The sequence below is a fragment of the Puma concolor genome, chromosome A3 (assembly GCF_028749965.1).
Source record: "Puma concolor isolate L17-30 chromosome A3, mPumCon1.1.hap2, whole genome shotgun sequence".
NCBI classification, from domain to species: Eukaryota; Metazoa; Chordata; class Mammalia; order Carnivora; family Felidae; genus Puma; species Puma concolor.
This window is the reverse complement of record NC_141669.1, coordinates 105,368,349-105,381,439: the sequence shown is the minus strand read 5'-3', so window position 1 is coordinate 105,381,439 and position 13,091 is coordinate 105,368,349. Positions and strand designations below refer to the sequence as shown.

The 13,091-nt window shown below is 39.6% G+C and overlaps 1 long non-coding RNA gene across 2 annotated transcripts in view; it reads right to left on the bottom strand.

The window, feature by feature from the left end:
* Positions 1–13,091, bottom strand: part of LOC147582636 (uncharacterized) — a 152,759-nt gene that overhangs the window by 123,336 nt on the left and 16,332 nt on the right. For both annotated transcript variants that reach the window (XR_015249371.1, XR_015249370.1), the window contains exon 2: positions 142–285. This is a non-coding gene — a long non-coding RNA (uncharacterized LOC147582636). The remainder of the gene's footprint in view (positions 1–141; positions 286–13,091) is intronic.

Genomic DNA, 13,091 nt, shown 5'->3' with positions numbered 1-13,091 from the left:
ATTTGAGCCAGAAGATACTTGGAAAAGGATTCTACCAGAGAGATAGAACCAGTAGTATAGATAGGTGATAGATGATAATAGATGGATGGATGGATAGATAGATAGATAGAGAAAGGGATGTATTGCAAGGAGCTGACTTACATGACTATGGGGGCTGGCAGGCAGGTCATCAGGAAGTCCAGGCTGGAAACTCTTGGGTGAGAGCTATCCATACAGTTCACAAGTGGAATTTCTTCTTCAGGGAAACCTCAGTTCTGTTCTTTCAACTGAAAGGATTGGGCCCACCTAGATGATGGAGGATAATCTCCTTTATATAAAGCCAACTAATTGTAGATGTTAATTGCACCCACACCTACACCTATACCTTTACAGCAACACCTACAATTAATGTTTGACTGAGTAACTGGGTACTATAACCTAGCCTAGCCAAATTGGGACATAAAACTGGCCATCACTAGAGGTGTACTACTGAGTAAAAAGCTGGGGGAGGCATCACCCACACCAGGAAATGCAGTGAGTGCTGGGCAGAAGCTCCAAAAACATCCACAAAAGCCCCACTGACAAAAAGAGTCCACTTTAGGATCTGCTTTACCAAAGGCTACCAACTCCAGATTACAACTCGGTCAGCCATATACAATGAAGGCCCTTTGCTTTATCCCCTCCCTCACTTTCTATCTGTGAAGATAGGAAGCTGGATGAGTGAGCAAGTAGCTAACCAGGCCCACTTTCCCCTGAGGCAGGCTTGAGCTGGAATTACTTACAAGATTTGTGTTAGGGAACCTGGACATTTGCTCTTAGAACTAAGTTTTGTTTGTTCATGAGGTTTTTCGTGTGTCTATTTTTAATAATTTTAAAGTTTTGAGTTAATGTCTAATTTACAGAAAAGTTACAAGAATTTTACAAAGAATCCCTATATATTCTTTGCCCAGATTACCCACATGTTAACCACATGGCTTCTTTCTCCTTCTCTCTCCATATATATATGTGTGTGTGTGCACGTGCATGTGTGTGTGTGTGTGTAATTATTTTTTCCTGGACTATTTGAGTGTCTGCTGAAGACATAATATCCCTTACCCTTAAATACTTCAGTATGTATCTCCAAAAACCAAAAACATTCTTTTATGTAATCATATTATACCTGTCAAAATTAGGAATTTAATATTTGAATTAACTAGTCATGTCTACAGACCTTATTCAGATTTTGCTATTTGTCCCAATAATATCCTTTATACCAAAAGAAAATCCCAGATCACAAGTTGTGTTCTGTTGTCCCAACTCTGTCATCTCTTTTGTTTAAAAAAGTTCCTCAATCTTCATTTTTTTCTTTATGACATTGATACATTAGAAGAATACATGCCAGTTATTTTGAAAATGCCCTTCAATTTTGAGGTCTTCTATTTCCTCAGGATAGATTCAAGTGACACGTGCTAGGCAGGAATACCACAGATGTGATATTGTACCCTTCTCAGTACATCGTATCAGGAGGTATGTGATGTTGACATGTGATGTAAACTTTGTGAATGTTAATCTCTTGGTTAAAGTGGTATCTATCCAGTATCTCTACTGTAATTATTTTTTCCTTTGTACTTAATAAGTATCTTGTGAATAGAACCTATGAAACTATATAAATTTCTGATTACTCCCATAATTGTCACCCACTAGTTTTAGTACTCATGAGGAGTCTTGCCTGAAATAGTTACTACGAGGATGGCTGTCATAAGACGAGTTACTTATTTCATCATTCTTTCTACATTTCCTAGTTAGCTTTCTATTTTGGGACAGAGCGATATCTTCTTCTTATGGATTTAAATCCATATGGACCTGTGCATTCCTTTTTAATTTAATGAGTTTATAATCCTTTACTAACATAATTTTGATGCTCAAACTGCCCCTGATTTTTGCCAGTAGAAGCCCCTTCGACATGGCTCCTGAGAACAAGACATGTTGTTTCCTCCAATAATTAGAGGATGTTTTATTTCTTGAATATGTTGGGGGGAGAAATGCCCACCATGGTTTTATTCAGGTATAAGGAAAATGAGTCTGCAATAGCAGACTTTCAGAGCATCTCACATTCTGCTGTCACCCCAGCAAATACCACACTTCCTCAGTGCTAGTTTCATATACAGTGGTGTTCTGTGATCACCTTCAGCCATTTGCAATGTATGCTGAAAGTGCCAGTGTCAAGTCCTATTAATCCTCTTTCCCCACATAGGAAGTGTTTATATTCATTTGAATGGCTCAACAACATGTTTGAATGGGAACTGCGTGAAGGAACATTTGAGTGACTAAGTTTATTTCAAGTTTAACTCTAAACCCTAACAGCACAAAGCCAGAGTTCTTTGATGGCCCTAAAAGACCATCAGTACCAACCAAAGAGTGGCCGATGGACCAGCAGCATCAACTGAGAGCTTGGTTCCACTCCCAAAAATTATAGTAGAGAACATTATACAAGCTTAATAAAATATATTGTAGGGGGGTGCCTGGGTGGCTTAGTCGGTTAAAAGTCTGACTTCAACTCAGGTCATGATCTCACAGTTTGTGAGTTTGAGCCCCACATCAGGCTCTGTGCCGACAGCTGGGAGCCTGGAGCCTACCTCAGATTCTGTGTCACCGTCTCTCTCTGTCCTTCCCCTGCTCTCACTCTGTCTCTCTCTCTCTCAAAAATAAACATTAAAAAAATATTTTTTAGAGGACATTTTACTGGCATAAAAAATAGCATATCAAAGTTACATTAAAAATAAACATTATAAATGGTATGTATAATCTTAGACATGTAAATATGCAACACTCAAATGGTAATTTTTCTGGGTTTTAGAATTATGAATTAACTTTTATTGTCTTATTTTAATTTATATTTTCTTTTTTTTTTTTTAGCAATGAGCATGTATGACTTTTCAATAAGCAACAAAATTATTTCTTTGAAAAAATAAAACAAGTTCACTCAGCATTCCAGAATGCCAAAGTGATTTTATTAGTATTTGTCTGCTTTATCCTTTATGTGTATTGATTTAGTTATGATTCTCTCAGAAGGAGACACTGAGCCAAGAATTCAGGAACAGGTGATTTGTTGAGAAAATGCTCCTGGGGGGACTAGTGGGGGGTGTGGGGGGACTAGTGTTTGGAAAGTGAAGGAAGACAGACAAGCCTGAGTTTTCTGGTGAAGCCCCAGCTTCAATTTAACCCACAGGGAGCTGTAGAGAACAGGCAAAAAGTACTAGGCTTTTGGATTCCTGCATCTGTTAATAATTATAGCCTAGGGGGTGCTGGTAAGGCTATTCCAGAGCTCAAAGGCAATTCAATGAATTGAATCATGGGTCATGGGGGAGCTTGTTGCAAAAGCATACAGAAGCTGGGGGTGGGGATGGTGTGGGAAAAGGGATACCAATAGTGCTGCAGAAATGTAGATGTAGGCTCTTAAGTCTAGAAGGAAATACTCTCCTCTATTCCTGTCCTTATCTTCAAATTGACACTGTGTAAATTGGTTAAGAATGTGGTTTTTGTAGTCAGCAGACCTGGATTTGAATCCGCACTTTGCCATTTACTAGCTGCACGTCTACGGATCAAGTTACAAATTGTTTCTGAACCTCAGTTTACTAGCTGCATGTCCATGGATCAAGTCATAAATTGTCTTTGAATCTTAATTTCATCCTCTATAAAGTAGGGATATGTATCTGCCCCTCAATACACCATCTTGAGAATCTAACGGCATTACATCCGTAAGGTTTCTAGCTTTGTGTCTACACAGTCAGTGCTCAATAAGGGATTTAACCTTCTTTTAGTCTCTAGAGGCAAGGTAAACCAAAAGAAGGCACAGGGATGAAGACCCAGACCTAGATGATCAGAATAGTAACAGTTTGTTGAAGCAGATTCACGTTTGGTCTGTTGAAGTGATTTAAATACGTAGATATTTTCTTTATCTAGTTTCTGATAATCAGAGAAAGATGAGCGTCACCCATTAGCTACAGAAACAGTTACTAATTCCAGCCATAGTAAGTTTAGTGGCCCAAATGTTTACTTTGTTTTGTTTCTAGAGCCTAACCAACTTCTGGAATCAAAATAGGTAATTAAAACAGAGTCTTAGGTCAAGCTGCCTAGAAACAGAGCCAGAGATGGAAACTCTTGTGTAAATGCTTCATTGCAGGCCTGCTCCCAGGAGAAACTTTTCAGGGCGTGAGATAAAGTTAGATTCAGATGGATTCCATGGGAGATATGGAGGATGAATTGTATTACAGGGGTTGCCCTGCCCAGAGGGAAGGAGGCTAGCTGTTATAACCTGCGTCAGTCAGTCATCGGCCAGCCTCTTGTGGAGACAGAGACAGAGACCTCACAGAGGCAAGGTGGCTCTAATCAGCCAAAGGCAATCCTCCAGAGAAGCGAGTAGCTCTGAGCCACCAGTCACAGCCATTGAGCAATGGGTGTGCCAGCTGGGAAGGGGAATCCCGTAAGATCTGCTACAAATAACATGTTTTTGTGTGCAACTTTGGGTGTAAAGTTTTCAACAGTGACTTCTTGGGGTTCATTTTGTATAACAAGCTTTCTCTCTTTTAAAAAAAATGTAACTTTTACAAACTTCCAGATTTGTCTAAACCATTCTTAAGGATAAAGAATGAGCAAGACAGCAATGAGAACCAATTCAGAAGCCGCTTAAAAGGAGAAAGTTGCTTCTGCTTCTTCATGCTTGAGTTGCGCATCATCAATCACTAAAAATTATAACCATGAGAGACAGATAGATGCATTCAACACTATGATCAGGATAAGGTCATGTCTAATTGGTACAAGTGAATCACACCCTCCCCTCTCCCGTACAGTTAATTTAACAATTTTTGTTGAATTCACAATTGAGCAAATTCCTTATGTAGCCATGAAGGTACCCAAGAGAACCACTCGGCCTGTAGTTTGTTTTTGAGGAAGGTGATATGACAAGGGAGGAAAAGAAGAATTTAGATGCCTTCTACACAGATATAAATTTGAAGTAAATAGGCATCTGAACAGTGTTATTATTTTCTAAATATTTACACAGGCAATATATTTTCTCTGGATTTGTGTTTCTTTAACGAAGAACCCTGGGGGGAATTTATAAATGAAGGCAGATGAGGCATTTACACACATCAAATAAGCTCATGCTCACATTCTTAGATCCTTAGGTAATTGTTACTACATCATGAATTTTATCTGGGCAATAAAGAAAACTGAATATTCTGTTAATATTCTGGAACTCACTGGGGATTTTTTTTATCCTAGATAAATAGTTGAGTATTATGTGATGCATATGTGTGTGCATATTTTATTCAGGATTAATAATGATAGACTTTCCCTTTTACCTTCAGTAAATAAGACTTTGAGGAACTAATACATAAAAGATGATTTGATTTCCATAGGTTTAGTGACTTTTTTTTAAAAGATGATTTGAAATATCCATGCCTTTTCTGAACCTGGTAGATTATTATGTTCTTTGTTGTTGGGACATGCAGGCTCCTCTCCTAAGAAAGCTGGAAATAAAAGAAATAAGTGTTCCCTCACAAACATTAATAAAATCAAGACAGAAAGAATGAAATGAATAGACAGTTTTTCTGATAAGTCTGAATGGGTTTCAAGCTAAAGCAATATATTACATAGCCAAAGAAATAAGAGTGTCAGCCAAGAGATGGATTTGTCAGCAATAGAATTATCACGAAATGTGGGCACCTGGGTGGCTCAGTTGGTTAAGTATTCGACTTTGGCTCAGGTCATGATCTCGCTGTTGGTGAGTTTGTGAGTTTGAGCCCCGTGCCAGGCTCTGTGCTGAGAGCTCAGAGTCTGGAGCCTGCTTCAGATTCTGTGTCTCCCTCTCTCTCTGCCCCTCCCCCATTTGTGCACACCCACGTGCGCTCCCGCTCTCTCTCTCTCTCTCTCTCTCTCTCACAAAAATAAACATTAAAAAATTAAGAAGAAATTATCATGAAATAACAGCACAGGTAGACTTTGTGTCTCCAGTCCCTACACAGGGACCTCTATTCTATACAACACGTGCATTTTTGTTGTAGATACAGACATTTCAAGACCGTTACCACTAGAATTTTGAATCAATCAGCAACACTTTTTCTGCACACAATTTGGGTGTATTCATTCATTCAGCATGTACTTAGTGAGCACTGATACGGACGATTCTGGAGCTGTGCCCTAGTTGATCATTCAGCCTCTTCTATCAGCTGTGCCACTAAATCCTTGCATTAACTTCCCTTCTGTAAGAACTCAGAGTGCCTTCTGTTTCCCTGGTTGGATACCAACTTACCATGATGGCATGTCAGGAGAAAATAAAATGCAAGATCAGGCAGGGTCCCTGCCCTTATAAAGCTTCCAGTTTGGTAGCAGAGACATATTTTCATAGAACAACCACAAAATACATATGTGACAATCACACGTTTGGATAATTAATGATTGTCATACGACAAGATTCCATAGGGTATGTATACTCATTTAAGGGCTTTTTTTAAGTTTTCACTTAAATTCCAGTTAACATTCAGTGTAATATTAGTTTCAGGTGTATACAAGTGTTTCAACATCTCCATACATCACCCGGTGCTCATCACAAGTGTACTCCTTAACCTCAACATCTATTTCACCCATCCCTTACCTCCTCCCTTTTGGTAACCATCAACTTGTTCTTTGCAGTTAAGAGTCTGTTTCTTGGTTTGCTTATATATATTTTTCCCTTTGCTCATTTGCTTTCCTTCTTTAATTCCACATAGGAGTGAAATCACATGGTATTTGTCCTTTTCTGACTTACTTTTCTTGGCATAATAGTTTCTAGATCCATCTATGTATATAGAACATCTATCTGTATATCACATCTTTATCCATTCATCAATTGATGAACATGAGATGTTTCCATAATTTGGCTATTGTAGATAATGCTGCTATAAACATAAACATATCCCTTTGAATTAGTATTTTTGTATTCTTCAGGTAAATAGTAGTATGATTGCTGGATCATAGGTACAGAGGGTTCCCCTTTCTCCACATCCTTGCCAATGCTCATGTAAGGTTTTAATATGGGTAGAGAATACAATACATCAGGACAAAGGATAGGCAATCATATTTGGCTCCAAGATCCCAGGCATACCACCCCTCCACCCCTGAGGCCTTTCTTAGTTACTCAGGACAGGATATGCTTCATCTTCAGATTATACACTATCAAGATACTTAACTGGGTGCAGACACACATTTATTGAGGGTTCTTTTATATCATTAGCCATGTAAAAACCCAGGCATGCTGTATGACCTGTTAAAACAGGTGCAAAGTATCAATCTACACATCTTAAAAAGTCTAGTCAAGCTAATTCAGGTTGCTTCCAGGGGAATTTTGAACTTTAAATAGCACATTAATAAATAGTCTTAGCTGGCACATGTTCTCCTTATCTTAACCAGACCTCCAGGCATCCCAGGAGATAAGCATAATGCTACCCCAGTATAGCTGCAAGGTACCCTGTCCTACGGCAACATGTAAACTTACAGAGTGCGCTAGGGAATCAGGGAACTTCACACTAACGAAAAGGCATATTAATGGAGATTGGAAGGATGAGTAAGGAGTTATGTTGGCCCTGATGGAAGGGAAGAGTCTGACAGAAGGAACAGCATTATGCAAGAGGGATCTGTTCCAAGAAATAAAATGAAGGCAGCGTGACACGAAGAGAAACAGAAACTGGGTGGGGGAAAAGGCCCAACCCAGATCCACTGAGAGCCCAATTGGGGTTTTTGCTGAGCTGATTGGGAAAAGGTACTTCTTTGCACTTGGAACTCTAACAGGATGTGAACCTGGAGCTGCTGGTGGACATCCGTGCCACATTGCAGGGATATTCTGGCTGAGATTGGAGCTCACACCAATTTAAGCTGGACTGAAGGAGCAAGGGAGCTGGAGAGCAAGTGCCTCCAACCCCAGGAAAGAGACACACTTTTCAAGTCTTACATGAGTCCATCCCTTACATTCAGTCCATCCCTGGAAATTCTAAACTTCACAGGCCATTACCTTCTCTTTCTATTAAATTGGTTCGTATTGAGAGCCCCAATACAAAGAGGACCGCCCTTCAAAGGTTGTTGAAAAGCACCAGGAACTGTGGTGTTACCAAAGTCAAAGAAATTCCTAGGGTGAGGGAAGTATCAGTAGAATTAAATAGAAAGGAATTACTTCCCCAAATCCATATGGTTGCCTTGTAAATCCCTGAAGGGATTTTCCTGCCACATTGAAAATGCAAGGTAGTCTACACTTAAATTATTTTAAAATTAGTCATGGTAAGCAACTGAAAATCACACATATACTTCCTCAGCGCCTCATCACATGTAGAGAGGTTTGTTCTTATGCTAATCGATCCCGACTGTTATACTCCTGAGTTTCTGCATCTGTTCCTTAGTGCTTGTTTCCTTCCACTGGACTATATTCGCTCTCCCTTTTGCCACTCATAACACAGCTATTTGTCTGAAGCAAGTCTGCTTCTAAAGGGCTGCTTCTAATCAGTGCCCACTGGTCAGGGGCTTCCCCTTACTCCACCGCCTTCTTACTTGAGTCTCAACTGCAGCCCAGGCTCCAGGATGCATAAGAATTGTCAATCATTCTGAAAAAGTGAAGGGATTACCCATAAGCAGGGAGCAAGTGGTCTCAAAAACTCTTTACAGAGGACTTTGCAAGAGCGTTTCTTTTTTTGGAGGGTCGGGTGGGAGGTGGAACTGGTGGAATAAAAACACTTCCTAGACCACACATCAGCAGATAAATGCGTTCTGCAGCATTCAACTTACTCTGTGGTGCCAATTTCTAAATGTGCCACGTGTTTTATGATGCGAATGTGAGCACCTCGTCTTAGGCTTTTCTTCATTTGATATGTGTGAGTAGGAATGCACACACACACACACACACACACACAACAAGAACAGATGATATTATCTAAGCCATTTGGTAAGAATTTGACAAAAAATGTAAAATGTACTTATTGATTCAAATGTCGTTATGGTTTTGGTGCTTTTCTGTATCTCCCTTTCCACTTATAGAAACCATCTTGAATAGAGCAAAATGTTCTTAAATCTTTTATACAAAAGATTTTTTTGTATAAATATAAAATATACAAATCTTTTATATAAAAATCTATATATATAGATTTTTTCATTCTAAAAAAATCAATAGTCCAAAAGGTTTATCCTTTTTAGGCTTCAGGAGAAAAAGAATGACCAGAATAGAGAGAGAGCTGTTTTCACTTTCAGCTAAACTTTTCTGAAGTTGTGTCTGGTTTTCCCATCTCTATCCAGCATTGGTATTGTTGGCAAAGCTTAAAAGAAGAGAAACCTAAATTGAAATTGGGGGAGTCAAATGAAATCCTCACTTAAAGACTACAAGTCATTCATTCATACCTCCATTCATTTATTGCAGTAAATATTAAACATCTCCTAAGGATCTCCTACTTTCCCCATCAGCATCCTAGGCGCCTGGTGTAGAACCGGAACCAAGCACAGTCATGGCTCCCTTGGCTCTTGCTGCCATGGTGGGGGTGGGAGAGCAGAGATGGTAGCAAATGAACACAAAGTGTCATTATAAATTGTGATGGGAGCACTTGGGTGGCTCAGTAGGTTAAGTGTCCAACTTCAACTCAGGTCATGATCTCATGGTTTGTGAGTTTGAGCCTTGCATCGGGCTCTCTGCTGTCAGCACAGAGCCCGCATCAGATCCTTTGTTCCCCCCTCTCTGTCTCTGCCCCTCCCTGCTCATGCACTTGGGATTTCTCTGTCTCTCAAAAATAAACATTTAAAAAATAAATAAACAGTGATGAATGTTACTGGGTGAAGTTTTAGCTTGGGAGGCGGAGAGGGCTTCTGTGAGTATGTATCTAATCTGAGACCTAAAGAATGAATGGAAGCTGCCAGGTTGGTGTGGGGGGACAATATACACACAAACTACCTCAAAGACTCTGAAGTCAGAAAGTGCCTGCCTTGGTGAGGAGCATGTTCTGAGGAAGACCAGAAAGGCCTAAACCAAGAAAGTGGTGAGGGGGAGATAGCTGAGGGTGTGGTTGAAAGGGAGGCTGGAGCCAGATGTGGAGGACCTTGCAGGGAAGAATAAGGAATGTGACTTTTTAAGTTCAGTATAAGGGCATTTACAGGAGGCAAGCAGACAAATGGCATGATCCAATTCTCTTTATTAAAAGCTCATTGTGGAAAAAAAAATAGAGCATTGTGGCTGCTTTATAGAAAAGACAAAAATGAAGACAAAGTTAGAAGTGATCAGGTAGCTATTTTAACAGTCTGGGTGAGAAATGACTGTAGCACAGCTCAGACTCCATATCAGCCCTGAGGATCTTCTCCTCCTGGTTTTCACATCCTGGTGTGGTTCTTTTGAACATTAAACAGGTTGATCTGGGTAATTTAATGACCATACAAAAATGATGGTGTGTGACTACCAAAAGTCAGCTAAAAGAGACATTGCAGCCTCCTGTTTGTTCTCTCATGGATCACTCACTTTGGAGGCATCCAGCTGCCATGTCCTGAGAACACTCAAGCAATCCTACGGAGATTTCCATGTGGGGAGGAAGCCTCTTACCAACAGCTAGCACAAATCTCTCCAGCCATGTGAGTGCCACCATTGGAAGCAGATCTTCCAGTGCCAGTCAAGCTTTCAGATCACCACAGCCCTGGCCAACATCTAATGCAACCTCATGAGAGACCCCTGGCCAGAATCATCCAGCTAAGCCACTCCCATATTCTTGACCCACAGATACTGTGTGAGACATATAACATTCATTGTATTAAGGCACTAATATTTTTAATGTTTATTTAGAGAGAGAGTGAGCAGGGGAGGGGCAAAGAGAGGGGGAGAGACTCCCAAGCAGGCTCTGCAATGTCAGCACAGAGCCTGATGTGAAGCTCGAATTCAAGAACGTCAAGATTATGACCTGAGTGGAAATCAAGAGTTGGATGCTCAACCGAAATAACTTTTCTTTTAATAGAGAGAAAGTGTGAGCAGTGGAGGTGTAGAGAAAGAGAGAGAGGGAGAGAAGGAGAGAGAGAATCCCAAGCAGGCCTGGTGCTGTCAGTGTGGAGCCTGATGTAGGGCTCAATCTCACAAACTGTGAGATCATGACCTGAGCTGAAACCAAGAGTTGAATGCTTAATTGACTGAGCCACCCAGGCACCCCCAGAATATTTTTTAAAAGGAATTCAGCTCTGGTAACAGAAATTCGCTATTTTTAGTCTCTAGCTTTTGAGGTAGGCAGCTAGAAGTACAGCTAAAGGATTTCAGAGTTCACAAAAGTGAGACAAAAGACCCCCGTGAATCTCTGTTCAGTTTGTAATATTCCAGTGTTTTTCTAGGTGGCATTGAATTGGCAGGCTCAGAATTTGCAATAAAAATGTTAATTCATACTTAATTCTTTATTAGCATCTTAGCTCTTTCACTTACCAGCTATGTGACTTGGCAAACTGACCTCTCCCAGATTCTGCTTCCTCATGTGTAAAATAGGGGCATTCACACAGTGTAGTAGTAATTTGTATTATCGACCAGATATTTCCTGCCTGTCCCCATACACCATAGGGTTTGTACTCTCTGTCCTGACCCATTATGGTTGGGTGGTTCCAGGCAACTAGTTGCGAACAAGGAATTCTGAGCAGAAGTGATGATTGTCATTTCCAGGCTGGAGCTTTAAATTGCAGATCGGAGAGTCTCTGAGCCCCACTTCCCTCTGCTGCTGGCAATTCTGTCAGCCCAGGAGCTACAGAGCAGGTTCCAGAGCTACCCATCAAAGGACATGGTAGGTTATAAGCAACTAAGTTTACAGGTCGTTTATTACTCTAATAGACTGACTTCGCAGATTTGTGTTGAAGACACAGTGGGATGATATATACTAGGCAATTACTCTATTTATTATCTATCACACGATAAAGTGCTAAGTTGCATATGTTTCCATCATTCAGGCATTGCTGGACTTCCAGGTCTATTAGCATTTATGTAGTTGTCAGAATATAATTTTCAGGCCTATGATTGGATGGCACTTCAGAAGTGTCTACTTTGGCATTTAATTATACATGAAAATTATTGATCATCAAGTTTGTAAATCATATTTTCTGTTCATGATAATTGATAATATACGAGAACCTTAAGAACAACTCCTAATGGCTAAAAACTAACATCTAATCTCCTTTTCAATAAATAACCATAAGCAACTGATTTACTCAACTCTTGCCAAATACAATTGAGGCAAGTCTTAACTGTTTGATAAATATTGAAGGAGTGTTTAGTTTTAAATCATAATAAATGCAAAGTATATGGGTTTAAAGAAGTAAGAAGAAATTCTAAAATAATGTTGGTTCCTTTCTCTTTGCCTTTTTTTCAAATATTTGTTCTTGACTTATAAATATGCACCTGTATAAATTATGACTAAAGCTATTTTTACCATTTCACGTAAATCTTTTGCTGAATATATGGAACCTTAATCTCTGGTGTATTATGTACCAAAGGATAATAGATTTGGCAACAGACATAGATAGCTACGTTCCATTAAAAACCAACTCTATAATTCACAACTGGACTTGGGTTCTCTTCCCAGTCCAATAATACACTTATCTGCCAAATGGTCTACAACAAATGTTTTAGTTTTATAATTTGCAGAGTCATATTTTTCTCCATTTTAATTTTTTTAATGCTTTATTTTTATTTTTGAGAGAGACAGAGTATAAGCAAGGAAGGGGGAGAGAGAGGGGGAGACCGAGGATACAAAGGGGGCTCTGCACTGACAGCAGAGAGACCAATGCAAGGTTCAAATTCACGAGTGGGGAGACTACGACCTGAGCTAAAGTCAGATACTTAACTGATTGAGCCACCCAGGCGCCCCTCTCCATTTTAAGTGATAGATTCTAATACTGATATTGTTTTCCATGCGTTCTCAAAATAAAAGCTAAATGGTTTCACCATAAGTATGATTTAGTTAAATTCATTCATCTCTTGATAGGAGATGGTTCAATTATTGGACTACCCCAATCATTAATCATGTTATTTAATTTCTAAATACTTAAATACATTTTTTCCTTATAAAAGGAATGCATAATCATACGGGAAAAATGAAAAATAGAAGAAAAAA